The following is a 19,010-nucleotide window of genomic DNA, read 5'->3' as shown; positions in this document are numbered from 1 at the left end:
TTTTTTTTTTTTTTTTCCATTTTTTGTAGAGACAGGGTCTCTCTGTGTTTACCAGGCTGGTCCCAAACTCTTGGCCTCTAGGCAATCCTTGCACCTTGACCTTCAAAAGTGATTGGATCCTACTTTTTTGAAAAATAAAATCAACCATAGCTTGTTTCTGGGATTTGGGAATGATGTGTGTGAATTAAGAGATTTTCAGACCAGAAATAGAGAAAAGCAAATTAAGACATAAACTCCGCAGGAACAGTGGGGAAGATCCACCTCTCAGTTGCCTGGTGAGATAAAGAACTCCATGGCCCAGTACTGCAAATCAGCAGGGAGGAGTCACTCCATAGGCTTCATGAGCTGCCCCGCTTTCTAGAACATTCTGACAGACGATTCACTCTTTCCACACGGTTCTTTCCAGCCAATCACCCACCCCAACCCACCCCTGGAGATGTGGTCAGGACGAGGCCGATGAGGCAGATCCTAGAGAAGGCCGCACTGGCAGAATCTTCTGCTGGCGGAGATCGGGCTGAGCAGCCTCCAGGGAGCAAGCCTGGGTTTGCCACATCACACTTTCCGTACTGAAGGTCGGATGGCACAGTCACCAGTTTTCCGAGAAGCACAGGGAGGGGTGCATGTCGGGCCCACCCCTGCCTGCTGATGCCACCTCACCGGACGCAGGCGAAATGTCTCCCCGTTGCCAGGGGAGCCTGTTTTTATTTTGTTATGTTTTGCTTGGGGTGTGGGTGTCAACCAGGGAGAGGTTCCTGGCAGCAGTTCCTGTCAGATGCCATATTCTGTTCTGGTTAATAGGTACGGGGTCCTTTTTCTACCCTCTGCCGCAGGGGCCAGGGATTCATCACCCTGTACCCTCTAGCAAGGGCCGTGCCCGCTACGCGGTCCAAAGTCCTCTCCAGACACTCAGACCCTGCCCGCCTTGGTGGAGGGCTCAGGAGTTCACCAGGTTTGCTTCCAGAAGAGGCAGGCTGGGGGCCTGCTTACAAATGCGGCAACAATAAATAAATAAATAAAAATCCTCTTTCTCCCCGCCCCCACCCAAATGTAAAATGAGCCCACAGCCTGTCTGTCGTTGATGACAGATACTGCTTTCCGCACAAAGTCTTGATTTTACATTATTTTGCAACGGCCTTTTCCCACTTAATCCATCCTGAACGCTCTTCTTGAACGTTCTCAGGAACCACGTCCCCTCGCCAGGCCCCTGGGAACAGTCACAACAAGGACACCTGCCCCCGAAGCGCCCAGGCGGCTCCCCGGGGCTCATGTTGTCACCCACTGGCTCCCAGACGCTATCAGTCCGAGGCAGGGTTTCCTGACCAGAAAAACCGCCTGTTCGCGTTTGGAGCGTTCCGCGACCCCTCCCCGGGCCGCGATAACCTTCTGGGCCGCCCCGCCCCCACTCCGCACCGGAGCGCTGACGTCACCAGCCAAGCCAGACGCTTAGCCGCCGCCCGAGAGTCACGCGCACCTCCCGGGGGGGACGCGCCCTCTGCAGAGATCCCTCCGCCGCCGCCTGGAATTTTCCAGATGTCCTGCCGGTCCTTCTTTCGAGCCTCGGCGGGGCGGGGTAACCTGAGGCGACCCTGGCAGCTCTAGTCGCCCACTCAGGAGCCCCCACTCAGGATCCCCCACCCCCACCGCCACCTCGCTCCAGTCCCTCTCTCGGGAAAGCGCGCCCCCTGCCCGACCCGACAACACCTGCGAAGAAAAGGCGTGTTCTTTCTCATGGCGTCCACCTCCCACTTGTCACCTTGAGCGCTGTCCTCAATCCCAAGAAGCACTGCTAAGGAGAAGCGGGGATAAACTGGTGTCCCTGCGTGGGGGGAAGCTCATGGGAGACCGTGCACTGCCCGGGTCGTCTCCCCAGGCAGGGTCGGGGAGGGACTTTTTTTCCGGCGTCCGTGGAGGAATCGTACCGTTGAGCAGTGACCCCGGTTATGCGGCGGAGGGCTATAAAAGCAAAAGTTGTGGCCGGTCCAGCAGGAGTTAGCGACAGGGAGTGATGCGCGCATGGGTGCAGTTGCGGGGGAGGAAGTGGGCAGTTCAGGGCCTCAGGAGAGTTGGGGAGAGATGACTGAGTTAGATGAGACTCGGGGTTTGGGGGTGCAAGGAGAAGGAAGGTTGGCAAAGAGACGGAGACTAGGTCTGGGGGGACCACAGTGCGGCAGGCTGCATCGAAAATACGCGCAGGAGCCCACAGGGAGGGCCAGGCTCCAGGCCAGGCTTCCCCTACTGCCTGCTGGAGGGGGAACTTGACGTCTGAGAAGGCGCCGCTCTTGCATGGCTGAGCAAGCCTCAGTGCCCTCGTCTGTGGAGGGAGGAAGGCAGGGCGAGAGGCCAGGAGGAATGGGCCGCTGCGGCCCTGGAAATGATCAGGAAGGCGGGCAGTGGTTGCAGGGCTGCAGGAGGGTCGGGAGGGCCGAGCTTCAACTTGTCCATGCCAGCAGCCCTTTTTTTTTCAGACCAAGGGCTGTGAACCCGCCTGGGGATGAGGCCTGGTCTTGTGGAACTGAACTTAGCTCGCCGGGGCTGACCACTCTGGCCCAGGGTGGTATGTAATTTTGGCTCAGCCTGGGACGGGCCCAGGCTGGGCCCAGACTGGTGGAGCGTCCAGGTCTGGATGCGAAGCCAGGCCCCTGGGCGGAGGTGAGGGGTGGTCTGAGGACTGATGCGGGGCCAAGGCGCCATCCTCACCGGCACCTGGCATGTTTGACAGGCGGGGACTGCGAGGCACGCTGCTCGGGTGTTGGGGGCAACATTGACCAACGCTTTATTTTCCAGGTGGCAGTGCTCCTTTTGGACTTCTCTGTAGGTTTGGCGCTAAACTCTTCTGTGAGCTCACTCCACCCCTCCTTCTCCTCCCTTTAACTTATCCATTCACTTAAAACATTGCCTGGTCGTCTGGTAAGCCTGGGATAGTAGCCGAGTGGCTGTTGGAGTCGGTATTGTTGGTGGAGAAAGAAAGGCCTTCCCGCTGAGGTGGGGTGGGGCGGATCGATGTTGCTTGCCTGCAGAGAGGGTGGGGAGTGAATGTGCCCCTTTGGGTGGGCCCGCAGCGATCCATCTGAAAGTTACAAAAATGCCTCATGGACCGCGGTTTGTTACTGTAGTGTTCCTCATGGCGAGCAGATGGAACCGGGAGACATGGAGCCCCTGGCCATTGTGAGTCCTAGCAGTGCAGGAGGGGAGACCCTGGAGGAAAGAGCCCGCCTCAGTTGATGCCTGCAGATTGAATTTCCAGAGGCTTAGGAGGAGGAAGTTCTCCAATGTCATGTTTCCAGGCCTTTCTCAGGAAGCCCTGTATTCGGGAGGCTACCATTTAAGGTTTTCAGATAAGCTTGTGGGGGACAATCTTAGAAGTCCACAGCAGATGCATCCGGCTTGAGGTGCCATCAGCTTTGAATAAATGCTTGTTCCGGAGCCATGAATGCCAGCAGGCACCCCTCCTTCCCTGGGGTAAAGGTTTTCAGATGCTGCATCTTCTAAATTGAGCCTCCAGTCATACTTGTTCTGTGCTTGGAACCTTGCTTCAAGAAGATTCCTAAGCTGTAGAACATTTTAACGTTGATGCCACTACGCAGATTGATGCCTTATAGATGGAGTTTGCAGAAGGAGCCCCATGACCTCTCGCCTACCCACCTGTTTGCCTGCCTGCCTGTGCATTGCTCGGAGAAGTTCTGAGCCTGATGAAATAACTTGGGGTGTTGGAAAGCTGTTTAATTTTAAATGCCTTAGATGGGGGATGTATTAGAGGAAGCAGATTGTCAAATGAAGGGTGTCATCGTGTGGTGCTAAACTCTGGGAGGGTACACGTTGGTCATTCTGAAATCTGTGTGGGAAATGGCAGGTCTAGTTTGGGCATTGTGATTTCATTGCAGGTTACTAAGAGAAGGGAATGGTGGGTATGCCGGTAGTGCCCTTTCGATCTTGTTTCGTTTTTTTTAAACTTGAATTTTGTTAGATTTCATAATACTTTTTTGGCATTCTAATAAGAGGACCCTGAGGTGGGAGTTGTGGGGGATGGGCAGAGGAGAACAGCTTGGCACTGGTCACGTGGGAGTTGCAGTGTGGGGGAATGCAGCTTGGCATTGGTACTGGGAGGGATGAGGTGAAGAAGGGGAGAGGGTTGGTTAGGTATCTAGTGTGGGTGTTGGGAGTGGTAGGAAATGCAGGTTTAAGGGAACTCTGGGGCTCTGGTGAATTTAGTGCAATGGGTGAGCCAAGAAAACACTAATAATAGTAAGTTGTTAATGTTGGTTAAATTGTTGCTTGGAAATGAAAAGTTGCTTAGAAACTTTCCAAAGTGCTTAGAACTTTAAGTGCAAAAAAACCAAAACAAAATTGTTTTGCTTTGCTGCAAGGTGGGCAAGACTGAAAAAGTGTAACTGAAAAAGATGATGACACAGAGTCACCAGTTTTCCGAGAACCACAGGGAGGGGTGTGTGATGCCATCTCACAGGCAGCGTAAACGTCTTTACCAACTTCTTCCTGGTGGCCAAGGCAGCCTGTTTTAGAGGGTGGTTTTGTTTGGGGTGTGGGTATTTTCAAGTGAATCAGTCACTTGTCAGACTTGCATACGCAGCATCCCTCGCTGCCTTTTGCCAGCTTCATAGGTGATCTATCTGAAGCTGTGAAGATGGGATTTTTCACAGGAGCTGGAAGTCTTAGAAATTGTAAATGCCTACATTGTGGGCTTTTAACGTATTTAAGGGACGACTTAAGACGAGTTGAGATAGGCTCCTCTGAATTTGTAACTCATTTGTCACAGATAGCTTGTGATTGAAAATTATGAGCACAGTGAAAGTACAGTGAATTTCAAGGGATTTGTTATGTAAATTCTGCCGTAGAAACACATAATTGTCTTTTCTGTGTTTGGTAAATATTAATCATGGCAAAATTTTTGTTTACCTAGTATCTTCGAATCTAGTCTTTGTAACGAACCAAATACCCTTTTGTGATCACTGTAAAATTACTATAATATTTGGTAGCAGACAGAATCCATGTACCTTTGCTAAGGTTAAAATGAATAATTTATTGTATTTTTAGTTTGAATGTTTGTGCTTTTCCGTGATCCAAGACTAGAGGGGAAACTAAACTGTCACCTAACGGTTTGGAAAACGAGCTAAAAGGGGAAGGGGATGAGGATTGTGGGGAGGGCGTGGGTGAAGTGCCTTTACTACATGTGTGATCTGAAAACTACTTGTTTCTGAGCTGCATCCAAATTGATAAAGTAATACCAATGGCTTGTTACCATGTCCCTCTTCCCTTTAAATTTCACTTAAATTTTTTAAAATCATGGATATTTGTATCCTTGGGATCTGTCTTCTGGGTTCCGTTTTTTTGGTGTTTAAAAATATGTTGACACGGTAGTTCAGTTCTTAACCAGTGGCTTGGACATGATACAATTACTGTCGTTGGAATTTAGAGTGTTATTAGTCATGCACGTATGGGGAAATATTTTCGGGCATGCTGTTGCGAAATTGAAACCGTAGAAGTGGGTGGTTAAAAGTACGGGTATGTTGCTCTGTATGGTAAGAACTAATCCTGTTGCATCATGTACGTAATTCCTAATCACTTTCCTTCCCCTTTACAGCACAAATAAAGGTTCAAGTTCTAAACTCATTATAATTGTTGTATTGCTATGTTATATTTCTCGACCCCTATCACATTGCCTTCATAATGAAGTTGGATTTATTTTCATGTTGTAGATTTAGGTCTAGATTTGCTAGCTTCAAGTAAGTAAGGCCGTATAGGAGAGCATGATAACCAAAATAGAACTGGTATTATCCCAAGTGGTCTGCAGACTGCTGGGTGGGTGGGGAGGGATCTGCTCTATGTTGGGACTTGGTAATCATTTGTTTGAAATGTGATGAACCACTCAAACCAATGAAGGCGAGTGTGTAGGTGGGGAGTGCTTTGCCATAATATTTTAAAACATTACTTGGTTAGAATTCTAAGTGGTACTTATTTTTATTTGGTTAGGGAAAAGTCTGAATAAAATAGAATGGCTATATAATACGTGTATTACATAGTTTGAGTCTTTGGAAGGCTGGAATGTATCTGGGATTTGGGTCTAAGTATATGCATAATTCTTATCTCACTAAAGAATGCGACTTGTTTTTTCCTTTTGGTGAGTGACTGAGAGGAATCTGCTCTCTGTTGGGACTTGGTAATCGTTTGTTTGAAATGTGCTGAGAAGGAAGGTGCTTGATTCAAAGGGAGCCTCAAGGGAGGCTTGTCCTACTCAACCTGGGCCTGTTGGCCTAAGAAGAGGAGGTAAGGGCTGAACTGGGACTAGCCAGGGGACCAGCACAAATGGTGGGAGATCATGATCTGAAGGATTCTTTTCTTACCATGAGCTGCGGGACTGGTTGCCGTCTTTACAGCTGTGTCTTATTTGCCTGTGCTGTTGTATCTTGGTAACCCCTCCACATGTACACTACTGACAAACGGGCTGGGTAGTGGGAAGAGGAAGTCACTGAGCTGCCCACCCAGCAAACCTATCTGTGCTCTTGGCACCGCCAAGATAGGGCTCTGCTGTGTACAGGCTCCAGGGCCCTCTTCCTGCTTGCCACTTCTTTCCCTGGATGCTCCAGAAATAATCCAGGCCCCCTTTCCTGTCTTACCCCTTTGCTTTGCTTTTTACCCCAGCACCTCTATAACCACCTTTTCTTCTTTTCAGAGCCCTTGTTTCTTCTCGTTTTTTATGATTATTACAAAACTCTTGCTTCCACCCTGGAAAGTAACTGCTATAGATGCCTCTGTGTAAATGGTGCTATCTCCAGCAACTGTGGCATGCTGAAGAAGAATTGACTCATGGGGTATAAATGTTGGGGATTGGAAGTGGGTATGAAGTGGCACTTGATACAGGAGCAAAGAGGTGAGGCCAACTGCTGAAGGCTCAGCTCGCCACCCTCCTTGCCTCCACCCCAATCCAAGGGCTGGGCCACAGTCTTTGCCTTCAGTTATCCTCAAATCAGTTGAGATGGACAGGAGGTGTTGATGGCAGTGCCAGCAACTATCACTCATCAGTTTGCATCCTCATGCATGGATCTGAATTCAGACTTTCTGTGAATTTCCAGAGGTGTGGGTAATATCATGGAATTCAGTGAGTGGGCATGGCTGAGCTTTGCAAAATAAAAGTTATGGGGTATAAGAAAAGCAAAAGTTGAACTTGAACTTCTTTTAAAAAGGAAAGTACCCTGAGAGCCAGTATTGGTTGAGGTTCCTCAGTATGCCAGGGTTGGTGACACAGAACTGCAGGAACAGCCTGTGTTACAAAAAGGAGATTGATTCAGCTGCCCTTGGTGCATCTTATTGCCTGTGAGTGTTAAGGGATTCCAAGGACCCTTAATGCCAGGCTAACCTCTCTGTGCAGTGAAGTCTCTGGAGGAAGTGTTATCCTCTGGCTTTGTGTGCAAAGGTACTCATGGTGCAGTGCTGGTATGAAATGAAGACATGCCCAAATAGGCTTACAGATATTTATGATATGTTTTCAATGTTCCTGTCTAACAAACAAAAATATACTGATACTACTTGGAAATGGTAACAGGAAGATGGCAAAAGAAGAACTAAACTTACGAAAAGATGAGCAGGTACGTGTTCCAAGGCAGGTGGCCGTGATCTTCCTCTGAGTGAGGGCATCCCCTCCAGCCCCTGCCAGCCTGCTGGTTAGGACAGCCTGCCACCACCCTCCTGGACCCACAGCCATGCACTGCCTTTCCTATCTTTTAAATAATTCTTCATTGAGTTCTAATATGTAAAAGAAAAGTTTAAAGTTTACAAATAAGGAATTTTTTTTTCAAAATCCTCAATAATCTTACCATTAACAATTGTTATGGGCATGTTTGCTTTTGGAGGATTTCTTTTATATGCATGGGATAAGTGCTTTTTTATACAAAAATGAGATGATGCCATAAATTCTGTTTTGTGACTAATTAATATATAGTGAACACCTTTTTAAATGATAACAATGTTCCCTCGATTGGCTATATCAGTGTAAACACTCTTATTTCAATGGACATGTAGGGTATTTTCTAGGTTTTTTTTCTCTTAGAAAATAATACTTGCAATGACTTTCCTTATAGCTCAGACTTTATCACGTCTCTTTGGGAATGCATGAATACATTTCGAGAAGGAAATGACTCTGTGAAACTCGGGCTAAACTGCCCACCAGGGAGGGATTGCTCAATTAGTGTTCTGACTAGTGAGGCAAACCTGACGCCTTCCCCTCTTCCTCAGAACCTGTTTTGTCACATTAAAAACCTTTGCTCCTCCAATGGATCCAGTCTGCTTCCCCTGTGGGTGTGAGCATTGCTTTGTCTGCTGGGGATTGAACATCTCTACTGTATGTTGATTGGCCATTTGTAGGGGCCGTGTGTGCATGACTTTGTACTTCCTAATTAGGCATTTTTCTTTTTTTTGTTTTTTGTTTTGTTTTGTTTTTTAAGATGGAGTTTCACCATGTTGATAAGGCTGGTCTTGAACTCCTGACCTCAGGTGATCCTCCCGCCTTGGCCTCCAAAGGGCTTGGATTACAGGCGTGAGCCACCACGCCCGGCTGCGTAATTAGGTATTTTTCTAATGGTTGTTTTGTAATTAAGGATATTAATAACCTTTTGTCATAGTTGATGCAATATTTCTTTTCCAGTTTATAGATTGCCTTTTAATTTTGTTTCAGATAGATAGAAGTTACATGATTTTCCAAAGTTAATTACTGTGGTTTCTGAACTTGTTATATGTAGATCTTTTCTACCCCAAGAGTACATAAATATTAATACATACTTTCTTGTGAAACTTGGCATGGTTTCATTTTTTTACATTTAAACCTTATTCCACCTGGAGTGTGTTGTGGAGTCTGTGTGTGTGTGAGGAGGGGCATGGTGCTCTCAGAGCCCACCTCCTAAGGCCAGAGAACCCTGTCCTGGGAGGGTTGCTGTCACAGTGAGAGGGTTCACTGCAGAAGACCTTGGGGCCAGGCTGGTGTTTCCCGAATGGGCCCCTGGTTGTTGCTGGTCCCTGACTCTCGGTTTCCCCATCTGAGTAGGTTTGTACCTACTAGGTCACTGGAGCTGGTTCTAATTCTCTTGGCAACTTTATGACTGGGAGCAAGTTACTTAACCTGCCGGAGACTGTCTGTGAAGTGTGGGTAAATGAATATAGATGTTTGGCAGCAGCTACTCCTTGTTGAGCTCTTACAGTGAACTCTCCTGCCTCTGCCCTCCTTCTCCACCTCCTCTGGGGCCCAGGTCTAACCACTTTCTCCTGGGACCCTCTCCCTGTTCTGTGGCTGGCTGGCTGCCCGCCTGGCACTGGACCTTTCATGCAATGGGAATCAGAGTGTATATCCTGGTCTGGTCTGTTTCTACACTTAATTTTGTTTCCACTAAATTTCCCTGTACCGGCATAGTTCACAAACACATTTGAAGAGGCTTTTTCTCAGGATTCTTAACCTTCCCAAAGGAATTCCCATGGATGGGTTCCTAGAAGTCTATGAATGCTCTGAAATTGTGTGTATTTTTCTGTGGAAAGCATAACTTTCATCTGCTTGTCCATGACCTCAAAAAAGATCATGAATGGAATGATTGCATGATTTTATGCTAATGTGCTTATACTACAGGATATTTATCCCATCTCTTTAGTTGTTAAACTGTTTTGACTATTTAAATTGTGCAGCTGTGAGCATCTCTGTAACTTTAGTGTACATGTGTATCTCCTGGAGTGGCACTGCCTGGGCAGTGAGGACTTAGGTTTTATAACTGTCTTCACAGACTCATGACTCCAGAAAGCTACACTTCCTGTTGTGAGTATATTACATCCATTTCCCTACAAAGCTACTAACATCAGATTTTACAATTTTATTTATTTGTTGCTACTTGTAAAATTTTTTGTGGTGAAATACATATAATGGAAGTTTACTATCTTAATCATTTTTAAGTATGCATGCAGTAGTGGTAAGTATGTTTCCACTGTTGTACAGCCAATCCAGAACATTTTCATCTTGCGAAACTGAAACTCTGTACCCATTAAATAATATTAAACACTGCATTTCCTCCAACAAAACCGAAACTGTACCTATTAAATAATATTAAACAATCCATTCCCTCCAGCCCCCGCAACCACCATTCTTTCTACTTTCTGTGAGTTTGACTACTCTATGCACTTCATATCGGAGAAATCATGAAGTATTTGTCTGTTTGTGACTGGCTTATTACATTTAGCACAGTGTCCTCCAGATGCGTCTATGTTGTAGCACGTGTCAGAACTTCCTTCCTTTTTAAAAGAGCTGAATAATATTCTATTTTATATCTTATTTTGTTTATCCATTCACCCATTAGTAGACGGGTTGCTTTCAGCTTTTGTGAACAATAGTGTTACGTACAAATATCTTTATTATTGTATTTACAAGTTTGATGCTGTAATGTACACACATCTTTTTGAGATCCTATCTTCAGTTCTTTTGGGTATGTAGCCAGAAGTGGTATTTCTATTTTTAATTTTTTTGAGGAACCACTCTATGTTTTCCATAGCAACTGCCCTATTTTACACTCTCACCAGTAGTGCACAGGGGTTCCAAGTTTCCCACATCCTCTGCAGTGGTTGTTATTTTCAGCTTTTTTATATCGAAGCCACCCTGTGGGTGTGAGGTGATATTTCATTGTCGTTTTGATTTGCATTTTCCTAATGATTAGTGATACTAATGATTAGTGATACTAAGCGTCTTTTCATATACTTATTGGTCATTTGTATGTCTTCTTTAGAAAAATGTCTATTCCAGTCCTTTGACTATTTTAGAAATTGGGTTATTAAGGTTATTGTTGTTGACTTGTAGGAGTTTCTATATTCCGGATATTAACCCCCTATCAGATATATGATTTGCAGATATGTTCTCTTATTCCATAAGGTTGCTTTTTCACTTTGTTGATTGTGTTCTTTGATGTACAGAAGTTTTAAAATTTGAAATAGTCTAATTTCTGTCTTTTAAATTCTGTTGTCTGTACTTTTGGTGTCATATCCAAGAAATCCTTGCCAAATCCAACGTTATAAGGTATTTTAGTTGTTTTAGTCTGTATATTTCTGTACTCATCTCTTTATCCACTCATCCGTTAATGGGCACATAGGTTGGTTCCATATCTTTGCAATTCTAAATTATCCATGATCAGGTGTCTTTTTGGTATGACTTATTCCCCTTTGAGTAGATACCCAGTAGTGGCATTGCTGGATTGAATGGTTTTTATACTTTTCTGTTTTACCACAGTTTTCATCTGCATTTTTCCTCTTTGACCACTGAGCATGTGAAATTCTCATACTGACCTTTATATGATCATGAACTCTTAGTATCATTGGGAAAGCCACATTCGCCGCTTATGATTGTCAACCCTATCCTCCATTTTTCCTGTTATTATTGATGCAAAAAGCATCTATTTTACCAGGACTTCAAAAATCAGTCTGATAAGCCTTTGATAAGCCTAATAATAATAACTGATAAGTCCGTTGAATTTGCTGCGTATTACTTTTTCTTTAGTAGCTAAACATGTATGTACTCCTCTGGTTACAATGAACACTCCTCTACATTTAAATTAATGATTTACACTGAAGTTGAAATAGCAAAGTTTTAATTACTAAATACTGTCTTTGTTTTTTTGCTCCAGGTCTGTCACTATTAACTTCTTATAATTAATTTTCTTTTTTTCTGTGTGTGTGTGTGTGTGTGTGTGTGTGTGTGTGTGTGTATGAATTTCAATAGCTTTTGAGGTACAAGTGGCTTTTGGTCATATAGACGAATTCTATAGTAGTGAAGTCTGAGATTTTACTGCACCGGTCACCTGAGTAGTGTACATTGTACCCAATATGTGGGTGTTTATCCCTCGCCCCCCCTTATCTGCCTTACTTTGAGTCTCTAGTGCCCATTATGTCACTCTGTATACCTTTTTGTACCCATAAGTTAGCTCTCATTTATAAGAGAGAACATGCAGTATTTGGTTTCCCATTCCTGAGTTACTTCACTTACAATAATAGCCCCCAGCTCCATCCAAACTATTGCAAAAAAAAAAAAACCATTATTTTGTTCTTTTTTATAGCTAAGTCATATTCCATGGTGTAGATATACCACATTTTATTTATCTACTCACTGGTTGATGGGTTGGTTCCTTATCTTTGCAGTTGTGAATTGTGCTGCCATCAAGTGTCTTTTTGGTATAATGACTTCTTTTCCGTTGGGTTGATACTCAGAAATGGGGTTGCTAGATCAAATGGTTCTTATAATTTTCTGTCTGGATCTATTTCTGGAAATTGTAGGCTCTAGTTTTCATTGTTATTGTTAATAAAATGCAGTGGAATTTAATGATCGTCACTTTTCATTATGTTTTAAAATCTAGTAAATGAAAGCTAAAATACTCCTCTAAGGCAAGAATATTCTCTCTCTTTATTAGAACTCAAATACACAGAACTGGGTAAATCTTTTGGTTCAGAATATAACATGGCTCTCTTTAATTTTCTTTCCTTGATTGTTTTTTAATAATGTGGTAAGCATTTCCAAATCTCCTATCTAATATAAAAACTAGGACAATACAGACAGTAACCCCTTCCGCTTATGTGGTCCCACCCCACCCGACTTCCCCTGCCATCCCTGCCACCCCCCAGGCCATGGTAATAATCATCCTGAATCCTGGGTTTATCTCCCACCTACTTTCTTTTCATATAACTTTGTAAAAGAATCTGATCTAAATATGTTTTTCAAATTATATATTTATATTTTAGTTGTTCTTAGCTTATAGAAAAGTTATTTTGGATGTAATCTTATGTTATTTAAGATTATGTTAATCTTATTAAATGAGATGTAAACATTCTCATTTAATATGGTAAGATTTATCCCTTGCCCATGGGGTATTTCATTTAGTTTATTTACTGGATAGAGCCCATCATGTAACTGTACCTCAGTTAGTTCATCAATTTTCCCATCCATGGTGACAGGGTTGCTTCTCTTACTTCCGTCAGTGTCGTTGAAGAAGTGATATGTGGGTGTTTTCTCATTACACAGAGTTGAAAGGTGACTGACAAGGTTGGCACTACCAATCCCCCATACTCCAGAGGTAACCAGTGTTACCAGTTTGCTGGGTTTCCTGCTAGACTTACATTTGTATCTTAAAAAGATGTTGCATTGTGTTTCTTTTCCATAGAAGTGGGAAAATACTATTGTATACTGTACTATTGATTACTTTTTTCATTTAACAGTAGGGAGATGCCTGGGAGTGCACACAGAACTTTCCTCACTGTTTTCAACTGCTGTGCAGTATGTCTGTGAGTTATTTAGCCATTCTGCCATTAATGGAAATTTACAGTATTTCTCATCTTTTGATATTACAAACAATACTGTGTGATCATCGTCATACACAGCCCCTTGTGCACAATGCATGAGTGTTTCTCAGGGTAGGTACCAAGAAGCGAAATTGCTGGGTCATAGGATGTGGGTCTGACGTTTTCCTCTGTTCTGCCCTGTTGCCCTCCAGAGTATTTGTCCAGCTTTGCACAGCTGAGTATGAGAGTATCTGTTGTTCATATCCTCTACGACGCTCTATATGACACTAAAATTTCTGCTGGTTGCTTTCTTTGATCTGTCATGTATGCAGTGACCCACTAAAACTTCAGATGGTATGATAGATTCTAGTCATCTCTGTGTGAATTTAGCATTCATGGGATTAATGCTAATAAGGCCCCCAGGGTCCAAGACATGTAATCAAGTATAATTTTGTCAAGGTATAATTTTTTTAATTGCTCTTATCACGTGACTGCTGGGGACGCCCAATCCAGTGCTCTGCACCCGGTCACACTGCGGCTTTGTCGTCTGCGTATCCCTGCATTGAAGCACTGTCCTGAGGGGACCAAAATCATGCAGATTTAGGTAAGTCCATGGCTAATGTTCCTATATTATGTGTTCTTATAATGACTGGGGCTGTGGAGTGTATGAATTTATAAATCACTAGTCTTGTAATTAAAACTCAAACACTATAGAAAAAGGCCATATAGAAGATAAAAGTTCCTCTATAATTCCCAATCCCTGAGACAACTACTGATGACAACTTCCTTTATATTCCTTCAGACATTTTCTGGCTGTGGATATCCTAAAATTTATCCTATTATGCTCTGCCCTAAAATGGAATCATATAATATGTACTATCGTTTTTATGGCTTTATAACATGTAATATTGTGCATGTTGGTGTGGTCGTTTTAACCATTTTTCTAGTGATGGGTTTGAGGTTACTTGCAGAGTTTTCTAGCCATCACAGAGTGCTGCAGGGTGCAGAGCTGAGGCACCCAGAGGCAGTGCCCAGAGGAGGCAGCATCTGTAGGTGTCTTCACCTGCTGTGGCTCTTGGCACACCTGGTCAGTGACACTGTTTTGTGAGATGGATTGAAAGCATCTGCTGCTAAAATCGGTAATGCTGGTGCTCTCCTCAGGTGCCGTGGAATTCACATAAAACTGCTTAGTGTCCATACCAGAATCAAGTATAATATGGTGCCCGGCTAAGCACAAAACAGTAATGGATCCTGCAGATCCCAGAGTCTAATTCCTGGTATTCTTTCCCCTAAGCAGGTTCAATAAACAACAACAACAACAAAAAAAACAACCAAACTATTCTAGGAATGCAGCTGTGACATTTGTAAAAAAGCAGTGTTTAATGATCTCTTATTCACTTGTCTGTTTAGTTTGTCGAAATGTTACCTGGTCGAGGAAGGAATGCTGTCTGTACCTGCCCTCTGCTGGGCACAGCGTGGCTGCTTCAGGGGCTAAGTTCATGCTCTCTGTCCTCTAAGGGGCCGTCACATGCCAGGAGCTCAGATGTGAGCCCTGCCCTGGCTCTTACTCACCTCATAGGGTCACTGGTAGGGGCACAGGGAGTTGAACATTGTGCACAGCAAGCCACCACTGGCTCAGCATCTGCCCCGCTGGACTTACTACTTCTAGAAGGCAATACCTGAGTTCCTCTGGCCTCAGCTACTAGAGTGACTGGTACACTGTCCGTCTTACTCTTCCTTCCATCAGTGTGACAACTGTGTGACCCACCATCTGTGTGTCAAAGCAAGGCCCTGCCTCATCCTCTGCTCCTGTGCTGACCCCAAAGGCAAATGCTCTGCTGGTTTCCTTCCATTTCACTTCACCTATTAATAGATGTGTGAAACTGTTCAAAGCAATACATGCCTGCACATGTTCAAACTTCAAACCCTGTGAGCGATTCAGTGGCATCTTTCTCTAACCCCCAGCCTCCCTTCCCACAGAGGCAGCTGTTGTGGCCAGTTGCTGCAGTTTCTTTCTGGAGAATCTGTATTTATGAAGCTGTACAGGTATACCACATAGCCTGTCTTGCACTTCGGACTGTTGAGTTACTGGTACATCAAGGTGAGCACTGTATATCTGTATTCACGTCTGCCTCAGTCTTTTCAACATCTGTGTGGTAGCTGTGTTTGAATTACCCATTCCCTTTTTGGGGAACCATTAAGTTGTTTCAGCAATTTTTACTGTAGATAAGGCTATACCGCATATCTGTGTACCTGTGTTTTTATGTACATGGGCAAGTATATCTGCGAGGGAAAAGTTTTCTCAGGAGGAAGTCTGGGCACAGCACGTGGAAATTTCTGAATATGATGGACACCCCCAGCTTCCACCGTAGGGAGCTTGGTCCCATTGACATTTCCCCACACCTTCACCTGGGCTATGCTCTCAAACTTGGTTATTTGTCAATGTGAGAAGTGGAAAATAGTATTTAATTGTAGTTTTGATTTGTATTTCTTTTGGGTTATATATTTACTGATACATATTAAGGAAATTAACCCTTTGTAAATACATTCCTGTTTTTCACTGATTTTTAAGTTTTATTATAATATTTTGCTCTTCAGTTTATATATATATATATACACACACACACACTAATTTTGTTTTATGGTTCCTGGATTTTATGAGTAGTTCAAAGAGGCTAATCCAGCTGAAGCTTTTTTTCTTTTGGTTAAACCCCATGTTTTCTCCTCTCTTTTTATTTTTACTTTGGAGGGCTCCATCTGGACTTAATTTTAGTGTAACGAATGACAGGGTTAGTTAGCCTGTTGCCCTTACACCGTTTTTCTGGCTAACACAGCTGTTAACTATTGATCTGTTTATTCACGTGCCAGTTCCTAATGGTTTTACATAGTGTCATCTGTACTTTAAAAAAGCGAAACGAAAGCCCTACCTCATTATTCTACTTTTCCAGAATTCTCCAGGCTGCATGTTTACCTTAACCTCCCCCGTGACATCTTCATGCCATTGTCTTCTTAGGAGAGAATAAGGTGCGTCTTTCCATCTACTCGCATCTGTTTAATTTGACTTTGCATTACACAGAAAGCTGGTCTTGGTCTGTCTACCTTGGCATCTAGGTGTCCTCACTGCCCCCAGCGGACCCTACCCCCGTCACGGAGTACTTTTATTTATATTTTGCTCTGCCTAATGGTCACTAGTTACTGTCATACTGATAGTGTCCAGTTTAGTGGTCTTTGCAGTTGAGATGATCCTATAAACAAAGTCTTGTTAAAAATGCCAGTAAGTTTCTACAAACCCAGCCTGCACCCAAGGTCACGTTCAGGGGGTGGGCTGGGAGGGGTTGCTTTCCGAGCCTCTGCCACTTTGTAGCTGGCTCTTCTCACTGGGAAGTTCTGTGTATCTGGAATGTCTGAGTGGAGTCCTGTTCCAGTGGCCAGCACCTGACCCCTGTGCCCAACCCCTGAACAGCCTTTTCCTGCTGTCCACAGCCTGCTGGAACCTTTCACAAAATGTACTGCATGCCTTCCTGCTTTACGAGGGATTATAGAGACCAGAACTTGCCATTTCTTCAGAGTCTCAAGGCCGCCATCATGAACACATTGTCCTGTCTGGTGCACAGGGGTTTTTTGGAGGCTGCTGAGCCAGATCTGGTTGTCCCCCCTTAACTGACCATCTTCAGCAGCACTGCCGTTCTGCTTAGGAACCTACTGCGGCTTCCCCAGGGTCAGTCCACTCCGCTTTCACTAGGCTCCTTGTTCTACAATAGAGCTGGAACCAAGGTGCCTGGAGCAAGATGGTAAAGACTTTACTTCTGCGACTTTCCTATTTCACAAATAAGGCAGAGGCCGCCTGCCTCCACTCCAGAAAGATGTGTCTGGGCTTTAAATATATATATATATTTAAATGAAACACTGTTCTGTTTTCTGATGAGAATTTTTTTGGACTTTCTATTGAAATAGGGTGGGGTGAGTTTCTGTTTCCTAAGACACTGTTGTGCACACATCTGATCATTTCCTTAACAGCAGTTTCTTAGCAGTGAAATGACCGGCCCAGAGGCTGTGAGCGGTTTGACTCCTGTTGCCAAGCACCCCCCTTGCAGGCAGGCAGAGCCCATGCTCCCAGCAGAGGGTCCCCATAGCCTGGCCTGCACCATCTTTGTTTTTATCTTTGCTGATTTGAAGGCAAGAAATGGTATCTTGGTATTTTAATTTGCACTTTTGGACTCCGTGAGGTTGAATAAATATTTGTTGTGTGTTAGTTGATCTGTGCATCTGCTTTGGGCCTCACCTGTATTTTCACCGCTTTGTGACAACTGTTGAGGACATTTACCCTTACATATTACAAAACATCGTTCATGCTTGTAGTTTGCCTTTTAAGTGTTCGATCTTGGTGATGGTTTTAAATTTGGTAATGGAATCTATCCATTTTTATTATTATGGTTTCATACTTTGGTGTTATATTTTTTCTGGTTCCTTTATGGTTTTGTTTTTGACATTAAAGTCTAATCCATCTACAAGTTACCTTTGTTTAGAGCGCAAGGTGTATGAATCCAATTTAGCTGTTTCAAATGGTGACCTGATTTTCCCAACACTATATACTGAATCATTCTACTTTCTAAATTGATTTGAATGCCACTTGATAATTATAAACTAAATAATAGTCCAGGTGCAGTGGCTCACTCCTGTAATCCCAGCACTTTGGGAGGCCAAGGTGGGTGGATTACCTAAAGTCAGGAGTTCGAGACCAGCCTGGCCAACATGGTGAAACCCCATCTCTACTAAAAATACAAAAATTAGCTGGGGTGTAGTGGTGGGCACCTGTAATCCCAGCTACTGTGGAGGCTGAGACAGGAGAATCGCTTGAACTGTGTTTAGAGGCCGAGGAAAAGGTGCAGTTCAGTGTTTAGAGGCAGAGGAAGAGGTGCAGTTCAGTTCTTAAACGTGGAATGGACATAACCCCAGTGTGTCTGTGTGTGTAATGCCAGCAGATGCCCCTGCGAGATGTGCTGGATCATGGGACAGGGTTTCCATTTGTTACTATATTGTTTGGAACTTTTAATTTATGGTGGGTATGGTGGCTCATGCCTGTAATCCCAGCACTGTGGGAGGCTGAGGCAGGAGGATCACTTGAGGCCAAGAGTTCAAGATCAGCCTGGGCAACATAGCGATTCCCTATCTCTCAAAAAAGAAGTTTTAAAATTTGAAATAATAATAGATAGTGTATTTATTCAGATGTCTTTTCTCATCTTTTGAGATGAGTATCAGGTTTTTTTCCTTTTGTCATCTGATGATGAACTTAATTTTTCCATTTGTACTAATGGAATATTAAGTCCTTCTGTGATTTCTGAATCAAGCTATTCCTAGGCCTGAGTTTTATTTTGTTGACACAGAAATAAATTAGAAGGCCAAGTGTGGTGGCATGTGCCTGTAGTCCTAGTTACTGAGGTAAGAGGATTGCTTGAGTCCAGGAGTTCAAGGCTGCAGCAAGCTTTGATTGCACCACTGCACTCCAGCCTGGTCAACAGTCTAAAACCCTGTATCAAAAAAAAAAAAACTAAGGCAATGATAGTTCCTGGCAAATGCTGGGAAGGAGGCAGCAGTGTTCAGGGAAGGTAGCCCTGAAGCAGGACTTTTAAAACAGAGAAGACTGGGAGGCCCAGGCAGGCAGATCACAAGGTCAGGACTTCAAGACCAGCCTGGCCAACATAGTGAAACCC

At 44.1% G+C, this 19,010-nt stretch overlaps 1 long non-coding RNA gene across 1 annotated transcript in view; it reads left to right on the top strand.

The window, feature by feature from the left end:
* Positions 1–1,689: 1,689 nt before the first annotated feature.
* LOC119472471 overlaps positions 1,690–19,010 on the top strand; it is an 18,935-nt gene continuing 1,614 nt past the window's right edge. The window contains exon 1 of the long non-coding RNA XR_005201619.1: positions 1,690–16,323. This is a non-coding gene — a long non-coding RNA (uncharacterized LOC119472471). The remainder of the gene's footprint in view (positions 16,324–19,010) is intronic.

Source organism: Cebus imitator, unplaced genomic scaffold, assembly GCF_001604975.1.
Source record: "Cebus imitator isolate Cc_AM_T3 unplaced genomic scaffold, Cebus_imitator-1.0 Scaffold102, whole genome shotgun sequence".
In the NCBI taxonomy this organism is placed as follows: domain Eukaryota; kingdom Metazoa; phylum Chordata; class Mammalia; order Primates; family Cebidae; genus Cebus; species Cebus imitator.
This window is presented reverse-complemented; position numbering and strand designations above follow the sequence as displayed.